Genomic DNA, 6,426 nt, shown 5'->3' with positions numbered 1-6,426 from the left:
CTACCCTTATAGTAAATAGGACCAACTGGCAACTAATACTAAATTGTTCTAGGATTCCCTAGTCATTAGTCAATGGCGTCCCACAAAAGAACTCTAAAGCGAAGTATTGAATTAAAAGTATCTTTAGCTTTGATAATGTTTATCTAAAGTGTGTATGTAAAACACTAGTTGCAAACTCTTAGACAAATTAGCAGTCAGTACCTAAAAATTATAAATTTTGTAACTATAGGTTGATAAATTTCCTGGAAAACTTGTTTAGTACCAAAGTCGAGATATTGTGAAGAAAATTCGTTGGTTGTCTTAGATGAATATATCGTTTGATAAATATTTTGCATGATTAACGTAACAACAGTTTTAAGTTTTTTTTTTTTTTTTGGTGATCCACAACAGTTTTAAGTTTACATTATTGTTTTCTAATTATAACTATTGCTGATGATTTGAAGAATATATATACAAAACCTATATTAAGATTGATTATTCAACCCGATGTTGCCGTTTAACCTTTTTACAAGTATGAATTTAATAAGACAAACTTACAATGAATTTTAAAATATCAAAATTAAAATTTGAATGATTTCAAACCCAATATAAAACCTTAGATTTTACTTTGGCAATCACTGCTAACAAGTTAACAGCATATAGCCATATACTATACTAAAGGGTGAATGAAATATATATAAAATACGGCATATACTAAAATTAATTACTTTAATATTGTTCAGATTTTTTTAAAAGATAATTTCTCAAAATTGTAGACAATGTACAGAGAACAGAGATCTGACACGTATAGGGATCATGTGCAGGCAAAGAGAACTAGAGAAGTACTTTGTGTGGGAGGAGACAAATTAGATACATAGGTTTAAAGCCATTTTTGCTATGTTTTCACTTAGGACATAATCATAATTTATTAAAACGTCACAATTCAAGGACGAAACTTATGAATATAGCTTCTGCACACCCCCTTCTCCCATTACATATTTCAACAATTTTTCATTTTTTTTTATTTAAAGAAAGTATTCAGTGGTTACAATTAGCTTCGTTATGTATTTGGTTAAAATATTTTCAACCACGTCCATATAAGAACCAACTATAAACAAAATAAAATTAAACAAGTCCATAATAAATCAGATTTTATTAAATAACTTTTTATCAACAACATTTATTATATCGGAATTGATTATGGATAGTCATATGAATTAATTACGGATTTTGCCCTTTTTATAATTGCATTTGTGGATTTTGCCTTTTTTTGAATAGTTTGTGGATTTTGTCCTTTTTCAGGCTCCAAAAATATGATTTAACATGCGTTTCACTCGTTATGTTTGGGTTTAGTCGGTTCCATTTGTTCTTAGGGTTTAGTATTTGGTATAAAATACGTATTTTTGCAAAAAAAAATCATAAATACGTACATTTTTAAGTGTTAAAAAATGGCAAAATCCGTAAACTATTCAAAAAGGGCATTTTCGTAAGTTTTTTTTAAAAAATAGCATTTTAGACAATAATCCCATATGCTATAAAATTATCACAAACCATAAACTATATGACTCTCGTTCATAATTAATTTTTGTTATAATTTATTAATTTTACTGAAGAAAAAAGGAAACTCATTACAATCGGAAAATGAATACGATATTTATTTGATTGCTTCGAGAATGGAAACTACGATCAAAAATTCTAAACATTTAAACTATTTCTATATGTCATTTTTAGGTGGGTGTCTAAAATTTTTTTTAATAAATAATTTAATGTTAATGAGTGATTTTAGAGTATGTAAAATATCTTTAAATGTCTACTTAGAGACACTTTTACACACTTTAAATCAAAGCATAATTAAATAATATTAAAATTAATTATAAAAAAATTTGATACCCGTGAAGTGATTTTGGTCTAGTGGCAAATGATAAGTCCACAGAAAACAGACACCATCACACCAGGGATCGAGTCCCCGACTCTACAATTTAATTGTAGAAATTAGGCTAATGGGCCGGCCAGTTGTGGCCCAAATATTGAAAAAAAAAAAAAAAAAAATTTGATACCCACCGAAAATAACCAATGGAGATAGTCATAACTACAACAAAAGTTGTTCTTTATAAAAAAAGATTTACTTAAGTAACACCACATGTAAGGTAATATTCTCCAGTAGTTTAGTGGAGTTTAATAAGGGTTTATTTAAAAAGGTAAAACTAACTATTCATATGTCAAATAGTGTCTTGTATACTTTCCAAAGGCAATGATTAACTTTAGTCTTTCGTTTAAAATGAATATATAAGGCTATCTTTATAATTATCATTTTATAAATATGATACAAGATAACTCCTTCAATTTGCATTCAACAAAATTAGGATTGGTATTAATTAGAATAATTTATTTGCGAAACCTATGCTACTATTAGTTAGTAGAAATTTATTAGGTATATAAATAAAAGTTAGAGAGACCTAAACAAAATTTTAAAATTCGTCAACTATAAGAACATTAAATCCTTCAAGAGATTTTAAATATTGTAGCTGTCTTTGTTGAAAACCACACACACATACTATATATATAGTTACTCCATACGTATATATACACATAATTTGGACACAGAAGCTTCCTAAAAAGCATATTCGTCTGAATGATTTTGAGGCGTTTAAGTATTTTTGTCGAAACAGATTATTGTCCATTAACTAATCAAATTATACATTATTAAAAAGCACCCCGGAAACTGTCAAATTTTACCTATAACATCAAATTTGAAATTGCCTCGTGTCTTCATCAAGGACTGACACTTGATAATAAATATTCTATCTACTAATTCTACATAATAAAAATTAAGTACGTCGTTGACAAAATAAAATAAAATAAATGTAATTGTTATTTTTTATAAGAAATTCTTAGAACATTAGTTTTACTTTTATCAAAACAAAAAACCTTGGTTTTAACAACCAATTAGTAACAGTGATCAACATATAACATATTGATTTGAGAGTATTTTTCTTCCGTTTTTTTTTTACAACGCGAAATAATCCCAAACTATATGCGTGGAAGTACACGTAATAATGCCCAGCGCATAAATGATTAGTCTTTGTATAAATATGCCACATGATAATTGGTTAATTAAATCAATTGTTACGTACGTACTTAACCAAACTCATTCAACTAACATGCTGCTTTTCTTTCTTTTTTTGACCAAAAAAAAAAAGACTAAATGTAAATCACAACTATGACGATTTAGGTTTCAAAAAAAAAAATGACGAAATTAATTATGTAAAGAGAGTAACAAAGACAACAAGTATATCTTATAAGTTAGATAATTTTCACCGACACTTTCTAAGCTTGAATAAAATATATCAATATCATAACAAACTTGAAATTTGCACCGATGTTTACATATATAGATGTACTTGAAATTTGACTGTTGTTTACATATATAGATGTACGGACGGATTAACTGAACAATATATATAATTGTAAATTTGTAATATGTTGATTTATCTTAGTGTATAGTATTGGCTACCACAGTATAGTTATTGAGATTTGTAAGTGATATAGTAGTATATTTTGGGTTAAATTTGTAATTTCGTGGATACAGTATTTGTCTGTTTTTGTTTTTGTACATAAAAATGTGATAAAACGACAAAATAGTATAAATTATGTATTTCCAAACATATTTCTGCAATACGCTACCACTCCCATGGAATAGAATTCATCTAAGAGTAATTAACTATACTTCTGTTTAGGATACGACCCAAAAATCATATTAGAATAAACTTTTTATTTGAAAGGTAAAAAATAAACATCAAACAAAATACTGAGAGCGGAGGTCTGTGCCACTAAAAAGTAAATTGGTCCCAAAACTTAAATAATTCGACAAATCCAGATATTATGCTTCTAATGAACCACACAAAAATACGTTTTATATTATATTTGCTACTAAGAAAAATAAAAAAGAAGGACCATAAATATCTGAAAGTCTACTACTCCGAAGTTTAATTGAGAACATTTATATCTATAAAAGAATTAGCAAAAAAAAAAAGGTATTTTATACATCAAAGGTAGCAACAAATTTTGCCCCCAAAAAAAAAAAAGGTAGCAACAAATATGACTCGACAATCGATAGAAACAAAGTGTTGGAATTATTGAGCTCAAACATACTTTGATAGGAACTTCCACATTGCTTAACTATTAGCATCACATGGCCACGTTTCGGTCAAGTCATTCGTGAACCCCACCGGCTCAACCGGTTACTTCCATAGCCTGACTTGACTTTGTTGCCACTACCTCCATTGCAATCAGTAGCCATCAATTATCAATTTTCATTTTCAGATTTTACTAGGTTATTAATACCAAAAATAATAGTAGTAGACTAGTAGTAGATCATCTCAATCGATCACCAGTCATAACCCATAAATTATCATTTCTTTTTTCATTTTCAGTTTTTACTAGGTTTTTAATTCTAAAACTCAGTAAAATCCTACAAATTATGGACGACAACAAACAAAAAAATTCCTAAAAATTATCAGAGAGGCATTATAGTGGCCAAAATATAAGAATATCTTCATTTTAAAAGAAACAAGCATAAGTCACTCATTTTGATTATGGTAATTTTAACAGTTGGCTAAAGGACCCCACGGCGGCGTAATCCGGACAGCAGCCTCCAACAACTAACTTAGCCTTCCTCATATGTCTCATCTTTTGGTCTCTATTTGTTTTATTTTTATTTATATTGTTCTATGTTTTCTTGCGAAATATATTTAACAAAAACTTCATTATTTTTGTTACTACTCTAATTAAAATATTGAACGAAGGATATAGAAGGTGGCCTTACTTTATTAGTAGTATAAACTAAGCTACTCTATCTTGGAATTTGCTCCTAATAAGATGCTCTTATAGGTATCCGACTCAATTCTTTGCAATATTAAACAAAATATATATATTATGATCAGTTAACCGACAATTAATTGTGGAGATTAACCAATTGATGGGGTTAGATTGTCAAAATTTACCACGAATAATTCCTCCATTAACTACAACAACGAATGATTAGTCCACTAAAAGAGACAACCGCATGTGAGAAACGAAAACCCCGATAAACTTTATTTACGATGTACATATAAATATATAATGGTTCTGCATCAAGTATTACGTACTGTAAACTCTAACATATTTTAAAAAAAGGTGTATCATGAATACGAATTCCACGTGTATATCTTTAATATGTTTATAGAGTTACAAAGATGATGGTTCAATTTTATTACTGTAAATTTATCACAAAAAATATTCCTGTAAACTAATAAGAAAGGTTAACAATTTTAAATCCAAAAAAAAAAAGTTCACAAGGCTTATCACATGGACTTGACTAGTAACATTTTGAATGGATTTTCATTCCATTTTCTCGTCTCAAAACGACGAATAGATGATTAAATATTTATAAGCAGTTGTAATAGATTTTTCAAAAAATAATCCTTACTACTGTTTCCAACTATCAACGTAAATTTCATATTATAAATTTGAACCTAAAAGAGACGAATTAGTTATATATTAAGTGCAAAATATTTTCACATAGTAGATGTCTAAGTCGTTGATAAATAAGGAAAAGAGTCCAAGTGTCAGCAAAGCACTATTAACTCATATTCGATCATTTATAACAAAATATGCAAAGAAGTTACCAAACCAAAAAAACACACTACTTGCTGCTTACGAGTCTCGCTCGTTTTACTTGTAAACTTGAAAGCTTACCCGTCAACTAATACGAAAAAACAAATTGATGAAAATTAAATTAGGAAAATGACAGATTAACAGAGATTAATTATATTATTATTATCCAATTAACAAAACAAGACAGCATCTTACAGTTGTCAGAAAGTTGAGGAAAACGTGAACTTAAAAGATAATTTATTTTCTAGATTCGATTGCGCTCGTACCCTGTCTTTCTCGTTCTCATTTTTTTCTTTCATTTGTCGTACACCTTTTTCTTTATTTTTGATTTTCTAAATTTAACAAAGTGACCTATGATTTAGAACGTTCTAACATCTAAACATTAACAATAATGTAAAATTCTTTTTACTATATTATTTTTATTCATTGTTGAGTATTAGAATTTTGACAAAACAACTTCAATCGCACTATTCATACCACAATGACTACATTAACATCATGTCGTAGTGATCGTAATCTTCGCATCAACTGCTGCAAGCAAATAAAATCTATAAATAAAGACAACTCGTGGAAGCAGAGGAATAATATGGTCCACAATCAACAATCCATCCCAATTCTATTCAAACTCTTAGACAGAGAAATCCGCAACACCATCACTGCAAAATCGAGGGAGAAAGCGATTCTGCAATCTTATGCAACTATGGATGTCATGAACTCACTCCATGTGACTTCCTAATTAGAAATTTTGATTTTATTTTTTTTTTGTCACAGTTTCTTCAGCCAAAAGCGGAA

This window comes from Arabidopsis lyrata (genome assembly GCF_000004255.2).
Source record: "Arabidopsis lyrata subsp. lyrata unplaced genomic scaffold ARALYscaffold_4, whole genome shotgun sequence".
NCBI lineage: Eukaryota > Viridiplantae > Streptophyta > Magnoliopsida > Brassicales > Brassicaceae > Arabidopsis > Arabidopsis lyrata.
This window is presented reverse-complemented; position numbering follows the sequence as displayed.